The sequence below is a fragment of the Manis pentadactyla genome, chromosome 11 (genome assembly GCF_030020395.1).
Source record: "Manis pentadactyla isolate mManPen7 chromosome 11, mManPen7.hap1, whole genome shotgun sequence".
Taxonomy (NCBI): Eukaryota; Metazoa; Chordata; class Mammalia; order Pholidota; family Manidae; genus Manis; species Manis pentadactyla.
This window is the reverse complement of record NC_080029.1, coordinates 28,528,733-28,546,897: the sequence shown is the minus strand read 5'-3', so window position 1 is coordinate 28,546,897 and position 18,165 is coordinate 28,528,733. Positions and strand designations below refer to the sequence as shown.

The window sequence follows — 18,165 nt, the reverse complement described above, 5'->3', positions numbered from 1 at the left end:
AGGTTCCCTGTAACCATAGGTCGAGGACCTGTTGATTCTAATGGTGCCAAGAGGATACGGGTGCCAGAAGCCAGGCATCTGCGGCCATTGTTTCCAGGAACAGTTTCCAGCGGAGAGAGGGGTCCATCTCAGCGTGTGGTGAGGAGGTTACGTGAGGGTGAGGGATCTTCTGTGGCTAAAAGCTAGTAGTTCCTGAGTAAAAGCTGGTTGAAAGTTTGATTAGAGATTTTACCAACCTGGGATTTGATAAACTTTACTATACAAGGTAAGAAGAGACAGGCGAGAAGAATGATTATTATAGGGCCTGCAATGGGCCACAGCCAGGTGAGGAAGGGGTTTGTTAGTATTGAAGAGAATGGGTTGGAGGAGTAATACTGTGGGTACCGGGAGTTACCCATGTAGTGAATGGCGCAAGACCAGTAGGGACATCCCCGTAGGTGTCTGGCCATCGCCTGCAACAGGCTTGTTTTTGGTCATAGAGGAAGCAGAGGTAGGGAGAATAAAGGTAGCTGCTAGTGAACACTTCGGTGGAGGGAGGAAAGTGGAGGTATAAAGGCTCGGAGCAGCCTTTCAGAGGGCAGTCTGATGTGGCAATGAGGGCAGTAATTTTTGTTTGATGCTGTGTGTAAGTCTGTCTGACTTTGAATCGCCATACAACGGAGGCTGGGGTGGCGGGGAAGACAATAGGAATGAGGAAAAAAAGCGAGAGAGAGCAAGGGAGCAGTAAAGGAGGAAAAAGTCATGATTCGGGTATGGAAGGCAAAGGGGGTGGACGGGATTTTGGAGGAAAGAGGACAGTAAGGTCAGGAGTCTGGAGGGAGGGAGAGTCTGTAAACTTTTGTAGGTTAAGAGATCCTTTAGGTGATGTGGGGACAGAATGGTAAGGGGCGCCCCGAATGTCAGTTTATGAGCTTCCTTCTGCAAGAGCTGTCCAGTGGCTAATGCCCGTAGGCAGGGGGCCCATTCCCAAACTGTGGGGTCTAATTGCTTGGAAAGATAAGCTACTGGGGCAAAGGATGGGCCATAATATTGGCCTAGGACTCCTAGAGCTTGACTGGACCTCTCATGAATGTATAATGAGAAGGGCTTCGACAAATCAGGAAGATGGAGAGCTGGGGCTTCCACAAGGGCTCGACGGAGCTTAATGAAGGAGTGTTGGGGTGAGGAGGATAATGGTTCTTCAGGGGGGCCCTTGCTGAGGTCATATAGGGGTCTTGCCAACAGGGAGAAGTTAGGGATCCACACTCTAAAATACCCAGTCAGGCCTAGAAAGGAAAGGATTTCTGTCTTGGTTTTGGGAATGGGCAGGTCAGAGAGGAGCCGTTTTCTGTCTAAGGTAATGGACTTTCTTTGTTAAGATAGAAGAAATCCGAGGTAAGTGACAGAAGGGGAAGAAATTTGAGCTTTGACGGGGGATACCCAGTAACCTCTGGAAGCTAGAAGGTTAAGTAGGGAGGCAGTGTCAAGTTGAGACTGTTCCCACGAGGGACTGCAGAGTAGAAGATTGTCCACGTATTGTAATAAGGTGGACTGGGAAGCCTTGTGGCAAAACTGTCCAAGTGAGTTGTTCAGAATGTCTTGTGTATGGGTCCATCCAGGTGAAGGCGAAAAAATCTTGGGAGGAGGGGTCCAGAGGGATAGAAAAAAAAATGCGTCCTTGAGATCTAGAACTGAGAAGTGGGAGGCCGAGGCAGGGATATGCGATAAAAGGGTGTATGGATTTGGGACTAAGGGATGCATAGGGATGATGGCCATGTTGATGAGGCGAAGGTCTTGGACGAGGCAGAAAGATCTGTTGGTTTTTTTTAACACCTAATATGGGGGTATTAAACGGGGAGTGAGTGGGTCTGAGGTAATTTTTGTTTAAAAGATCTTGCATGATGGGTTGGAGGCCTATGAGGGCTGAAGTGGTTAGGGGGTATTGGGCCTGACAGATATACTGAGAGGGGTCATGTAATTTGATAGAGGCAGGAGGACATAGAGCCACAGAGGGGCTTGTAACGTCCCAAACTTTGGGATTTACAGGGTGTATGAGGGCGGAACTAGAGCTTTCATTGGGTAGAGGGGGGTCGTCGGCTATGAGGACCATCAGAAAGGGAGTACTGGGGGCTGTGGGAGTGGATATAGTTATGGAAACATGGAGGAGAGAAAGGATGTCCCATCCTAGTAAGGGGATGGGACACTGGGGCATAACCAGGACGGAGTGGGAGAAAGGTATGGGATTGTCTTGGATTGTGCATAAAAGGGGGGGGTTTTAATGGGAAAATCTGTTTACCTCCTACCCTGACTATAGGAGTAATGGCAGGCGTGGTAGGGCCCTGGTATTCTCGCAAGACTGAGAAGGTGGCTCCTGTGTCTAGGAGGAAGGAGATGGGGCGACTGTCTACTATTAAAGTAACCCTGGGCTCCTGTTTGGTGATGGAAATGGTCGGGCGAGAAGCCCCTGGGCCCCATCAATCTTCTTCTGCCAGCCCCACTACGGCGGGCTTAGGATGGGGGTTGTTCGTCCAGCCTCCCCTTCGGGTGGCTGGGCAATCAGACCCCCAGTGGCCCTTTTTGTGGCATCTGGGGCATGGGGTGGTAGGAGATCTGGGGGAGGGGCACGCCCTTGCCAATGTCCTTCTTGTCTGCACTTGAAACAAGCTCCTGGACGGGGCTTGTTTGTAGAAGGGCGCCCAGGTTGTGGTTTTATCAGCTGGGCCAACATTTGGAAATTGGCCTGATCAGCCTTTTGTTTACGGCGTTCTTTCTCCTCCTCCCGGTTATGGAAGACTTTAAAGGCCACTGTTAGGATCTCAGTCTGTGGGGTAGCGGGGCCCTGTTCTAACTTTTTGAGTTTAGCTTTAATGTCAGGGTAGCTTTGAGCCAGGAAGTATGTCATAAGGACATGTCTCCCGTCAGGCATTTCTGGGTCCAGGCTGGTATACTGTAATAGGGCTTGAGTGAGTCTGTCTAAGAACTCAGAGGGTGTCTCCTCACTCCTTTGAATTATGTCTTGGAGCTTTTGAAAATTGACTACTTTACGAGCTGCGATTTTCAGACCTGCTATTAAGCAGCAGGTGAAGATATCTCGAGAGCGGAGACCCACGGCGGTGGGGGACTGAAGGGTTCTGGCTCAGTCTGTGGGGGAGAAACAGGTGATGGGGGCAAAGACGGAGGAGGCTCCTGGGACTTAGAGGGGGGCTGAAAGGCTCAGGCTTGAACTTCAGGGGGGTGAGGTGGGGTAGGAAATGGTGGTGGAGGAAGGGGGAGGGGCTGTTGTAGGAGAGGAGGGGGAAGGGAGTGAACGGGAGGCTTCTGCGGGGGAGACGGTGGCGGCGAGGGAGGCGGGAGGAGGAGGCAGAAAGCTTCGGTATAGGGAATCTCCTTCCATTTTTTCAGGCGCTGGCAGTAGTTAAAGAGATCGCGAGTGATGTTAGGATCAAGAGTTCCCCCTGCGGGCCATTGGTTGTTATTGTCTAGGGGGGTATGTCGGCCAATCTTGGGAGCAGTATTTATTGAGAAGTTTTGGTTTTATATCAGGCATCAGGGAGAGGGTGGCTAGATACTTGAGCAGGCATTCAAGAGGTGAACTTTCAGGGAGGGATGAGGAGGCTCCCATGGCTAAAGGACAGAGAAGGAGACAAACAGGGGAAGACGAACGGAGATCCTCGGGCTGGGAGCAGACCGCAAGGAGACAAAGGGCGTCCCCAATGATCCTTGGGGGTCTGCGGAAACTCAAATGAGTCGGTTTCTTAGGAAGTGTGGGTTGTCACCCAGACTTCTCTAAGAAGGCAGAGTGCCGGGGTCCGAGGTACCTAGTACTAGGACTTTTCGGTGGAAGGAATTTTCGGCGGAAGGAACAGAAGGAGGAGGGGGGGAAGGGAGCGTTCTCATCCGCAAAGGAGTCACCTTGTTTATGGCTGTTGGAGGAGGGGCCTGAGGGTCCGCCGCAGCCGTGAAGGCCTAAGGCGGGGAGAGCTCCCTCCTCGTTGGGGAAGAGTGGCCCATTCCAGGGGAAAACTTACCCAAAGGCCAAAGAGGAGTGGTGAGTGTGAGGAGCCAGCGCCGGAAAAAGAGGACGAGGGCAAGCTGCCGCTGGTGTCGGGGGGAAGACGGGGCCCAGTTGGGGTGTCCTGTCTCCCGGGTTTCGGCACCAATGAAAGGAAAGGAGCGACACACAGCAGCAATTCACCGGAGAATTCCGCTTTATTAGGGAAAGGTGCTGGGTTATATAGGAAGGGGCATGGGGTGATTGTGGTGTTACTTCTACGGGGATGGTGGCTATTGGCTAGGTGCTGGGATTAGGGGGGCGAGGGGTGATTGGGGTTCAGGTGGCGCCGGCGGGAACCAAGGACCCGGAAGAGAAGCAGGAATTTCGCCATCTTATGGGTGGGGGCCCTTCACTATTTACTAATGAAAATCTTAAACTCGTGAAATGTCTCAAGTTCTTTAATTTACAAGGCTTTAAAAGAATCTTATCAAGAAAAACCTCTGAAAATACTTCTAATAGGACCGAAGCCTCATATATCACCTGTCCTGAAGCCATTCCATTAACAACTGCTACTAACCTTTCTGAACAAATGAATGCCTCTTTTAAAAAACAAAAGTATTCCTAATCTCACACTAGATTCTGCAAGATTACATTTCTAGATCAAACAAGAAACTATCCAAACCTTGATAGTCTCTGGATGCATGACTATATCAAGGGGGTAAAAATACCAAATTATATATACTTGAAAAGAAAAATTTAGCCTAACCTTTATCTTCTTTCAAGTTGATCTTAACTATTAGAAGAAACGTACAATGAGTCAGGTAATATCACATGTTATCACATCTAATCTTAATGACTACAAATGGTAGGCATTATGTTCTACTCTTTCCATTTAACAGAGGCTTAGAAAAACTAAGTAAACTTTCCAAAGCCACAGAGCTTGGTAAGCAGCAGAATTAACATTTAAGCACAGTTACAGATAATGGGACAAAATACTGCAAGGGGACAAACAAAAATCCCTGCTCTCATGGATGAAATTATATTCACAATATTACACAGATTTTTATAATCAGGAAAAAAAAGTTGAACATTTAAAAAATATTTTACAAAGTGAAAGGCTACTCCCCTACTTTAATTTGTTAGTAAACTCATATTTCAAATACTGAGTTTTCTAAAATTGGGATATACATACATTTCTAAACTTCACTGAACTACAAGTTAGTGTGTACCGGTTAATAAATAAATTCACTGTTACTTACCAATATTATTGTTAACAATAAGTAACATTTATATAAATCAGGCACTGTGCTAAGGCTTTTAGATGAATTTTCATATAATCCTTACAGCCATGAAAATAATTCTTCTAATAATATGACAAGAATGCTATACTTCCACAAAATTTTATGCGGTATTTCTTAACAGATATGCCAAATTTCAAACAGATAACTATTTTGAGAACCCCTGGTTTACAATGAACTAAAAATACACTGAGAACCACTAAGGAACTTCTGAAGACTTTTCTTATCAATGATAATAATTTTTATTATTCAAGAAATATTTACTCAAACTGGGTATAGAGGGAACATGCCTCAACATAATAAAAGCCATATATGACAAACCCAGAGTTAACATATGAAAGTTTTTCCTCTAAGATCAGCAACAAGACAAGGATGTCTACTCTTGCCACTTTAGTTCAACATAGTACTGGAAGTTCTAGCCACAGCCATCAGAGAAGAAAAAGAAATAAAATGCATCCCAAGGGGTAAGGAAAAAGTGAAACTGTCACTATTTGCAGATGACATACCATATATAGAAAACCCTAAAGACTCCACCACAAAACTATTTAAACTACTAAAAGATTTCAGTAAAATTGCAGGATACAAAATTAATATAGTTATCTGTTGCATTTCTATACACTAATAACAGACTAGCAGAAAAAGAAATTAAGAAAACACCAATTACAATTACATCAATAAAATAAAATACCTAGGAATATATTTAACCAAGGAGGTGAAAGACCCATACTCTGAAAACCATATGACACTGATGAAAAAAACTGAAGACGATAGATACAAACAAATGGAAAGACATACCATGCTCATGGACTGGAATAATTATTATTGTTAAAATGTCCATACTACCAAAGGCAATCTACAGATTAGGAAACAATTAGGAAATGCAATTCCTATCAAAATGCCAATAGTGTTTTTCACAGAACTAGAACAAATGACCTTCAAATTTGTATGGAATCATGAAAGACCCCAAGTAGACAATGCAATTCTGAGAAAGAGAAACAAAACTGGAGGTATCACAATCCCAGATTTCAAACTATACCACCAAGGTATAATAATCAAAACAGTATGGTACTGGCACTATAATAAACACATAGAAATGGGACAGAATAAAGAACCCAGAAATAAACTCATGTTGATATGGTTAATTAATCTATGATAAAGGAGGCAAGATTATATAATGTGGAAAAGAGAGCCTCTTTAATAAACAGTGTTGGCTATCCAAAAGATAAGAAATAATAAGTGTTGAGGAGGATGTGGAAAAAAGGGAATCCTCCTATGCTGTTGGTGGGAATGTAAATTGGCTAAGCCAATATGGAAAGCAGTATGGAGGTTCCTCAAAAAATTAAAAATTAGGAATATCATATGATCCAGTAACAGCACTTCTAAGAATTTACCCAAAGAAAACAGTATCTCCAATTCAAGAAGATACATGCACCCCTATGTTTACTGCCACATTATTTACAAGAGCCAAGATATGGAAGTAACCAAATTATCCATCAATAAATGAAGGATAAAGAAGATGTGGTATATATATATGCACAATGGAATATTATCCAGTCATAAAAAAGAAATCCTGCCATTTGCAACAACATGGAGGGACCTACAGGGTATTATGCTAAGTGAAATAAGCCAGGAAGAGAAAGATAAATGCCATGATTTCAGTTATTTGTGGAATACAAAAACAAAACAAAACAGAATGCGTGAAATAGCAAAATAGCAGTAGACTCAGACACTGAGCAGTGACTGGTGGTTACCATGGGGGAGGGGTTGGGGTGTGTGGGTGGGGAGAATGAGGGGGATAAAGGGACACAAAAATTTCAATCATAATATAAGTTGGCCATGGGGATGAAGTGCAGCATGGAGAATATAGCCAATGGTTCTGTAATATCTTTCTATGTTGACAGATGTAACTGCACAAGTTGGAGGATTTAATAATGTGTTTAACTATTGAACCACTGTGTTGTATACTTGAAACCAACACAATATTGTGTATCAACTATACTTCAATAAAAAAAGGGAAAAATAACAATAACAATAAACAGTGTTGGGAAAACTGGACAGCTACATGCAAAAGAATGAAACTGGGTCACTTTTTTCACACCACATATGTAAATAAACTCATAATGGAATAAAGACTTAAATATATGACCTGAAATCATAAAATCCCTAAAAGGAAACATAGACAGTAAACTCTTTGACATCAGTCTTAGTGGTATTTTCTTAAATCTGTCTCCTCAAGCAAGGGTAACAAAGGCAAAAATAAACACTTGGGACCACATCAAAATAAAATGATTTTGAAGGAAATCATCAACAAAACAAAAAGACAACCTACTGAATGGGAGAAGATATTTGCAAATGATATATCTGATAGGTGGTTAATATTAAAATATATAAAGAACTCACAATTCAACATCATAAAAACAAATAATCTGATTAAAAAATGGGTAGAGGACCTATATAGACATTTTCCCAAAGAAGATATACACTTAGTTGAACAACGGACATATGAAAAGATGCTCAACATTACTAATCATCAGGGAAATGTAAGTCAAAACCACAAAGAGGTATCACCTTGTACCTACAGAATGTCTAGTATAAAAAGACAAGAAATAACAAGTGTTGGTGAGGATGTGAAGAAAGGGAAGCCCTGTGCACTGTTGGTGGAAATGTAAAATGGTGCAGCCACTATGGAAAGCAGTATTGAAGTTTTTCAAAAAATTAAAAATACAAATACCATATGACCTAGTAATTCCACTTCTGCATATTTACCCAAAGAAAATGAAAATTCTAAAAGATAAATGCACCCCTATGTTTACTGCAGCATTATATATGATAGCCAAAATATGGAAGCAACCTAAGTGTCCATCAATAGATGAATGTATAATGAGGATGTGGCGTGTATACACACACACACACACACACACACACACACACACACACACAACAGAGTATTACGCACCCATAAAAAAGGAATTAAATCTGCCATTTGCAACAATATAGACGGACCTGAGGGGTATTATACTAAGTGAAGTAAGTCAGACAGAGGAAGACAAATACCATGTGATTTCATTTACATGTAGAATCTAAAAAATGAAACAAACATGTCAAAGATTTATAGTAGTATTTGACAGACAGTAAAAGCTCCATTGCTATATTATTACATTTGCCAGACTGTAATTAAACTCCTATTATATATCAAATATAGTATACAGTATGTGATACAAGAAAAATAAAGGAGAACTGATTTTCAATTTTCAGTTTATATTATAAGTCTCTTAATGAAGACTTTTTCTTGTGACATCAGATGTTAAAAATAAAAGGCAGCATGGCCAATTTAAAAGCAATCCAAGCTTATCAGATTCAGTTATAGGCCAGGGGAATCCAGTCTAGCTTAATTAGATACACTCAGGGCCAAAACTAGGGTGATGCAAATGAAGCCAGAATACAAAATTTAAGAAGGCATCATTGTCTGGGTCATGCAAGTGCCTCACCCACAAGGCTACTACCCATCCATTTATTCAACAAATCAAGGATGAATAAAGTGCCTTGCTTGTCTTCAAGGAGGTAGCAGTCTGGTAAAGGATCCAGACTTACTGTAACTACCTGTGATTTAGTTTGAGAGTTGCTGTAATAAAGGTACATACTAGATACAGAAGTACTACAACAGATGAAGTGATTAAATTAACTCCAATAAGGCAGGTAGTACTTCAGAAAAGTGATTAAGCTGGAGCTTAAATAACTTCACAGCACACCCAGGAGGAAAGGTGGGCAGGAAACAGCATTCTAGATAAGGGAACAGTTGGGCAAAGCTCAAAGGCAGAAGAGCACCACTGAAGGAACTACAAGGAATTTAGTGAAAATAAGCTAAAAGGAAGCACTGAGCTATAAGACCAAAGGGGTAGCTAGAAAGCAAATAAAAAGTTAGGGTCTATAGGTAGAGATTCTTAAACACCGTATTAAAAATTTTAATTTTTAGAGTATATTCATGAATGGTACATCCAGATCTGTGACTTTAGGATAATTTTGGTTGTTTTCTATTTTCTGACTGTTCTGGACTAGTACAGTGGCTTTCAAACTTTTTTGATCCTGTGCCCTCTTACTAAAATATTTTGAGCATATCCCTCAATGTGCATATATTTATATTACATTTAGACATCACTATGGTAACATATTATATTAAACACATACATTTGTAGAAAATGTTTAAAGGATGAGATAACAAATATAATAATAGCCAAAGAGTAGAAACAATCCAAATGTCCAGCAACAATGAATGAATTTTTAAAATGTGGTATAACCATACAATGGAATGCTGTTCAACAATAAAGAGGTGATACATGCTACAGTCGGTATGAATCTCAAAGACATTAAGCTAAGTGAAATAAACCAGACAAAAGACTACATATTGTATGATTCCATTTATATGAAAGCCCCAGAAAAAGCAAATTTTTAGAGAAGGTAAATAGATTAGTGATTATCTGAGGCTGGGGGTAGGAACAGGAATTGACTACAAACAGGCACAAGGGATCTTTAGGGGGTGATGAAAATATTCTAAAACTAAATTGTGGTGATGTTGTACAACTTTGTAGTTTACTAAAAGTTACTGATCCATACACTTACAACAAATGAATATTATGGTATGCAAATTATTGTCAATAAAACTGCTTAAAAACAAAAAATAAATATAATGTGAACATCTTAATGCAAACATTTATGCCAAGTACATTCTTAACAGACTACAAAACAGAAAGGTGGAAGTAAAAAGACTTGTTAGGGGACCCATTTAAAAGTTGAAAGATACCATGGAAACCTAAATGTAAGGCAGTGACAGTGAGAATGCAAAGAGGACTTGCTTAAAGTTCAAATGCAGAGTAGGTTATTAAATTATCCTCATCAAAAATAATTCTGAGATTTAATGTTACATATTATACTAATAAAATAAATGACAAAATTCTTATTCATCTTAAAATTCCAAGACTAGACCCAATCAGTACAATCTCAGTCTTGCTGTGGCCAAAGAGTTCATTTTAATATCGTACCCTAAGCTCTGGGAAATTTGTTATAGCACTGTAATCATTTTACAGATTTAATTTTGCAAGATGCTCAAGCCTCTATTCTCCTTTATTTCTTCTTAATCAGTATGTAACAAATTGGTAAACTGCAACTTGCTGGTAAGTAGTGCATTTTACAATATGAATAACCAGAGTTTTCTTATATGGTTAATAGAAAATAACATTTTTCATTTGATCATTTTTTCTGTGAAACAGGACTTTTTGATAAATATTAACTAGTATTAACATATTATAGTCAAAAGTATGAGATATAATTTAAAGAAATATCAATATCAAAATACCCTATTATACAATAAAGGAGCAATGGATATACAATGGGGAAATGACAACCTCTTCAACACCTGGTGTTGGCAAAACCAGACAGCTACATGCAAGAGAATGAAACTGGATTATTGTTTAACCCCATAAACAAAAGTAAACTTGAAATAGATCAAAGACTTGAATGTAAGTCATGAAACTATAAAACTCTAAGAAGACAATATAGGCAAACATCTCCTGAATATAAGCATGAGCAACTTCTTCCTGAACGTATCTCCTCGAGCAAGGGAAACAAAAGCAAAAATGAACTCATGGGACTACATCAAACTAAAACGTTTCTGTACAGCAAAGGACACCATCAACAGAACAAAAAGGCACCCTACAATATTTACATATTTGTAAATGACATATCCGACAAGGGGTTAACATCCAAAATATATAAAGAACTTACATGCCTCAACACCCAAAAAGCAAATAACCCAGTTAAAAAATGGGCAGAGGATATGAAGAGACAGTTCTCCAAAGAAGAAATTCAGATGGCCAACAGACACATGAAAAGACACTCATCATCACTAATCATCAGGGAAATGCAAATTAAAACCACAATGAGATATCACCTCACACCAGTAAGGATGGCCAGCATCGAAAAGATTAAGAACAAAAAATGCTGGTGAGGATGCAGAGAAAGGGGAACCCTCCTACACTGCTGGTGGGAATTAAGCTAGTTCAACCATTGTGGAAAGCAATATGGAGATTCCTCAAAAACTAAAAATAGAAATACCATTTGACCCGGGAATCCCACTCCTTGGAATATACCCAAAGAATACAACTCCTCAGACTCAAAAAGACATATGTGCCTCTATGTTTATTGCAGCATTTTTTACAATAGCCAAGATATGGAAGCAACCTAGATGTCTGTTGGTAGATGAATGGATAAAGAAGATGTAGTAAATACACAATGGAATACTATTCGGCCACAAGAAAGAAACAAATTCTACCATGTGCAACAACATGGATGGAGCTGGAGGACATTATGCTCAGTGAAATAAGCCAGGCGGAGAAAGACAAATGCCAAATAATTTCCCTCATTTGTGGGGTATAACAATGAAGCAAAACTGAAGGAACAAAATAGCAGCAGACTCGGAGACTCCAAAAATGAACTAGTGGTTACCAAAGGGGAGAGGTGTGGGAGGGTGTGTGGGGAGGGAAAGAGAAGGAGATTGAGGGGTATTATGTCCCGTTTAGTACACATGGTGTGGGGGATCACGGGGAGAACAGTGTAGCACAAAGAAGGCACATAGTGGATCTGTGGTATCTTACTACACTGATGGACAGTGACTGCATTGGGTTATGGATGGGGACTTGATAATATGGGTAAATGTAGTAACCACATTGTTTTTTCATGTGAAACCTTCATAAGAGTGTATATCAATCATACCTTAATAAAAAAACCTTATTAAACTTTAACTCATCTCTCACTGTTCATTCTAACCCTTATTTTATTAAACATTGAGTTTTCTAGTTTACCACTATCCATTGTCACAACTGGACTTGCCTGATATTTATCTAGTTTTCAGATTCTCAAGAAATTCAAAAGATGTCAAAATTCTCAACGCCTCCCTTTTCCAAAGATTAAATGATCCCAGTGAAGGGGAATTTTGATGTCCTTCTGCTGTAGTCAGAAAAAGCTCTTAGGATTCACCTTTCTTATATGTGTAAACAGTTCTCTGAGATTCTGAGCTAACAAGTAAGTTTTCTCTTCTATGCATAGCTAAAGAATAAAAGAGAAACACTTCTGTAAAATATCTCCAGTAATGACAATATGGCTTTCTTCTAAAATATTCTTCAAATATTTCTTCAAAAATATTTTTTTGAATATTATAATCAGGTTAAACCAAGATAAATTTATATCTCTACTGATATTTTATAATATAAAAATAGGCCTGTCATGAACTATTAAGCTCTCATAATATGCAGAATTTCTAATAAAAAGGAAAAGTTAGTATTTCACGAAACACAAAACATCACCATAGGGGTCAAAAGGCAAGACCTCTGGCAAAATGCAGAAAGGCCAAGCTTTATTAAACACTGTAAATAGTTCAGCATTAAAAAAAAATGTCCTGTTCAATATTGTGCTAGATGTTCTAGCTAGAGAATTAAGGAAAAAGAAAAAAGAAATAAAAAGAATCTAAATTGGAAAGGAAGAAGCAAAACTACCTCTATTCTCAGATGACATGATTATAAATACATAAAAAATCCAAATGCACACCCACACAAACCCAAAAAATCAACTAGAGCTATCAAATGAAATCAGTAAATTTCAGAAGGTACAAGATGAACATACACAATCAGTTGTGTTTCTTTCCATATGCTAGCAATAAATTATCCAAAAATGATATTAAGAAAACAATGCTATTTATATTAGCATCCAAAAGAATAAAATACCTATGAATGAATTTAACCAAGGGGGTATAAGACTTATACACTAAAAACTATAAAGCATTGCTGAAAGAAATCAAAGATGGAATGGAAAGACATTGTATGTTCATGAATTGGAAAACTTAAGTATTGTTAAGATGGCAGTACTACCCAAAGCAATCTACAGATTCAATGCAACTCCTACCAAAATTCCAACAGTTTTTTTTGCAGAAATGAAAAAGTCAATCCTGAAATTAACATGGAATCTCAAGGGGACCCAAATAGCTAAAAATATCTTGAAAAAGAAAAATAAAGTTATATGATTCACAGTTCCCCATTTCAAAACTTAATTACAAAGCAACAGTAATCAAATGGTACTAACAAATCAAATATAGTACTAACATATGGACAGACATATTGACCAATGAAATAGAACTGAGAGTCCAGAAATAAATCCATACATCTATGGCCAATGGATTTTCAACAGGGTGCCAAGACCATTCAGTGAGGGAAAGAATAGTCTCTTCAACAAATGATATCTGGATATCTACAGTCAAAAGAATAATGCTGAGACAACTGGATATCTACAGTCAAAAGAATAATGCTGGGCCTTTGCCTCACACCACACAAAACAATTAACTCAACCTTACACCATATACAAAACTTTATTCAAAATGGATCAAAGACTTAACTGTGAAGCCTAAAACAATAAAACATAGAGAAGTTTCATGACATTGGATTTAGGAATGACTCCTTCAATATGACACCAAAAGCAAAGGCAACCAAAGTAAAAATACATAAACTGAACTACATCAAAATTAAAAGCTTCTGCTCATCAAGGAACACAATCAACAGAGTGGAAAGGCAACTTACAGAAAAGGAGAAAATGTTTGCAAATCCTGGATCTGATAATGGGTTAATATCCAGAACCCCTACAACTTCAACAACAAAAAAACTCAATTAGAAAATAGACAAGGGTTTGAATAGACATTCTCCAAAGAGGATATACGAATGGCCAAAAAGCGCATGAAAAGATGCTCAGATGCTCAACATCACTAATTATTAGGGAAATACAAATCAAAACCACAATGAGATACTACCTCACACCCATTAGGATGCTCATTATTGAAAAATAAAAATAAAAACATAAAATATCAAGTACTGGTGAGGATGTGGAAAAACGGAACTCTTGTGTACTGCTGCTGGTGAGAATGTAAAATAGGGCAGCCACATGGGAAACATATAGTGGTTCCACAAAAATTAAGAATTACTGTAAGATCCAGCAATTCCACTTCTGGGTACAGAACCAAAATAACAAGCAGGGGCTCAAAGAAATATCTTTACACCAATGCTCATGACAGCATTATTCCAATAGCCCAAAGGTGGAAGCAAACCAACTGTCCATCTAAGGATGTAATACATAAACAAAATGTGGTATATACACATGGTGGAATATTATTCAGCCTTAAAAATAAAGGAAATTCTGACACATGCTACAACATGATCCTTGAGGATAAATTATGCTAAGTGACATAAAGTCAGTCACAAAAAGACAAATACTAAATACTGTTTGACCATTTATATGAGGTACCAGAGTAATCAAATTCATAGACAAAAGGTAAAATATTGATTGCCAGAGGCTAATGGGAGCATGGAATAGGGAGCTGTTGTTTAATGGGTATGGAATTTCAGTTTTGAAAGATGAAGAGTTATGGAGATTGGTTGCAAAGCAACGTGAATGTACTTAACACTACTGAATTTAACATTTAAAAATTGTTAATATGGTAAACTTTATGCCATGCCACTCACTTTCTTACCACAAATTTTAAACACTTCTGTTAAACATTTCATACAAAGAAGGTACTATACTCTTTAGTAACAGAGGACACATGGGTGAGGGGGTGTGGGGATGAGGGTGTGTGAGAGAAGAAAGTCACAAATTATTTTGCCAAAAACCTGCATGAGCATGAAGTGAATGTCATTTTTCAGTAAGAATCATTATAATTTTAGAAATAAGAATCTCACCAAAAAATGTTAAGTAGGAGAACTACTAACCCCCTCAAAGATAATTAAAGAAAGATAATCTCTGCCTTCCACAATTACTCAAAATTCATTTTGCATTTTAGAAGAATATTTACACATTCATTCATCTTCACAAGAGAACATTATTATATACCTCCTTCCATATATTGAAATAAAAAGCCATTGATTAAACATCACCATATTTACAATTTCTAAAGGGTATTTTAAGAGTTTCCATTGTTGTTTCTTTTAGTTTCAGTCAGAAAGCTGTATCTTACACATGTAAGGGATTCTTATCCCCTTAAGCACAGGCCTTGTAGATGGGAGGCAAAATAAAGCATTCAATAAACCTGGAAAAGATGTTATAAGCAATTCACCTATTCGAACCTCTTAGAAGAAAAAGTGGGTTAAAAAATGCTTTAAAAAATGCTTAAAACAAAAAGGCAAGTGAATTGCTTAAAGGTTTTATTTTTGGTTGTAAATATATGCATACATTTTGTTGTTGCTATTTAAGATACAATATTTCACACTACCTATAATCATTAAATCCCAATCTGTCTACTAGAAAACATCTTTTTAAATGTAAAAAAAAAAAACCCAAGTAGCTTTCCCAATTATTGTACCTTTTGAACTAAAATATATTATTCTTTCACAAACTCAGTCAAATCTGATTATTCACAGTTGACCACAAACTTCTAAGATTACCTCTATTGTCACAAGAGCGGGTTCAGTTTTTTTCCATTGTAGAAGAGCTGTCTACCCGTGAGTAATGGGAAACTACTGAACCAACTCTGCAGAATTAGGCTCCTTATGATGTAAATCACCTAGGAATGGGAAAGCACCTAGTCAGCAAGAATGCTGTCTAAGTCTAAGAGATGGGAGGCTCCTTAAAGCTTACTTTACAGCTATAGTGAATGGACCAACACCCCATGTAATGTTTATTCAATTACCTAAAAATATTATCCCGTTACAATCGGAAATTGAGCATTAGCTATATTCAAACTTGTCACAAGCAAATTATATCATTTGTAAGCATGATCATTAAGAAAACCAATCAAATAACGACTATGCAAGTTTTCTTGTCCCACTGAAGAGATTTTTAAATATATACAAGAAATTTAGGTAAAATTATAAAATCCTAAAAAGGATTACATAGCTTTCCTTAAAAGAAGCAGACAGACAAAACAAACTTGATGCATGTGATGAAAACATTGGTACCAGTTTCTCAAGTCTACTATATTGGAAACCAGTTGCCCAAATAATTATCAAATTAAAAAAAAAAAATCCAAGCAGACTCTGAACTAAAGTAACTAGCATTTTCACAAAACAAAAAAATGAAACTACAAACCTTATTTTGCATCTTGTTTCTAAATTTGTCTTTACTTTTGATTACAGAAGTATGCTGCTTTGTCAGCATACAATTTTAAACCTATTTTGCTTCTTCCTGTTCAGGCACACTCTACAAGAATAGCACACAAAATTCATATTGGGCTCATATAGCATAATTTCCTGCAAATATTCCTCTTTTTCATGTATCACACACACATTATTTGTATTGCTTATATTAAAAGTAATATAAACAATGGTAGATTACACTCTCCCAAAATGGTTACAATGACAGATTCCATCCCATATGCTCTTCTTATGTGTGATGTTGACAGTCCTCCCTTCAAGTGGTAGAGGTCTATGTCCAATCCCTCCTCTGAACCTAGGTGGACCTTTGCAACTCAACCCAACAGAAGAGAACAGAGTAACACCCCACATAGTTTGTATTACCTTTAAGATAAGGAATATGAAAAAGAGGAGTTTCAAAACTAAGTCAAATATGCCATGCAACTTTGCCTTGCTGTCTTGGGATGCTCTGTCTTGGAATCCAGCCACCATGCTGTGAGAAGCCAAGCAGTCCAAAGAACTCACATGTAGGTGTTCTTTCTGGCAGACAGCATAGGCCCAGATCACTGTCAACAGCCAGCACTAACCACCAGACACACTAGTGAGCAAGCCTTCAAATGATTCCAGCTGCCAGCCATTAAGCCATCCTACCCTTCCAGCTACCCCACCTCAGCCACATGTTAACAGAGATAAGATGTCTCTACCAAGAGAGACTTGCCCAAATTGTAGATACATGAGCAAAATTAATTATTGGTGTGTTTTAAGTCACTAAGTTTGAGGTGGTTTGCTATGCAACAATAGATAATTAACACAAATTCATGAATACAATTTGGAAAATGCACAAAAAGAGAAAGAAAATTTTTTTACCTAAGTTTCACCACTTAACATTTTAACACATATTTTACAATCAAGAAAATGTTTTGCCCTGTCCACCTAAGATTCCAAATGCTTTGGAAAAGGTGTCATTTAACCAAGGAAAAGGTTAAAATTGTAAAGGTAGTGTGGATAAAGTAAAGGTTCCTATGGTCATGATTCTCACCTGGCCTTGGTCGGCTAGCTCACTACACATGCAGGCAATACGTTGCTATTGACTCTATATAAAGAGCTCAGTCCAGTGCTCTCGGCGACACGGTGGCACAGCTGCAGGAGAGCAGAGACTGGAGTGGTGGCAGTGCCAAAGACAGAGACTGAGATGGCTGCAGGGGCAGAGAAGCCCAGAGGCAGAGACTGGCTTGCTGCATGCGGACTCGCTCTGAGTGGATGGGATTCTAGTGACTGACCTCCCACCATGGGAATAAAGTTGGGTATAAACCCTTTCACCCCAAAAATGTTCCATTGTCATTTTTCGGTCTCATTGAATCCACAGTGAACTTGCCCGGGGCTGAAACCCATTGGCAAGACAGGTAGTCAACTGTTTGCATCTAACAAGAAATAGGGAAGAAGAACATAAGCATTCATTCCACTTCTGTAATCCTTACTCTTTCACTTACCTGTCCTAAGTGAGGTGTCTGAGGATGGCTGGTCTACCAATGTTCCAATCTATGTACGTGGATCAAGTTGGGTTGCAACAGCAGCCACACTGGCCCTCTTCCCTGGAAGAAGCTGCTTAAACCCCAAATCTGAAATTTTCAAGAAAAGAAAATGCTAAATATAGACATCTTTCAATTACTTTTAATTCCATCTCTTCAAATGAATGGGGGTTGAAAGAGTGGGTTAAGGTTACACGGAAGCGAAT

At 38.7% G+C, this 18,165-nt stretch overlaps 1 protein-coding gene across 9 annotated transcripts in view; it reads right to left on the bottom strand.

Annotated features, from left to right (window-relative positions):
* Positions 1-18,165, bottom strand: part of NUMB (NUMB endocytic adaptor protein) — a 219,509-nt gene that overhangs the window by 140,281 nt on the left and 61,063 nt on the right. For 7 of the 9 annotated variants that reach the window (XM_036913268.2, XM_036913276.2, XM_036913273.2 and 4 more), the window contains exon 2: positions 17,921-18,049. The exons of the other annotated variants lie outside the window; for them this stretch is intronic. The gene's annotated coding sequence lies outside the window, so the exon portion shown is untranslated. The remainder of the gene's footprint in view (positions 1-17,920; positions 18,050-18,165) is intronic. 9 annotated transcript variants of the gene reach the window in all.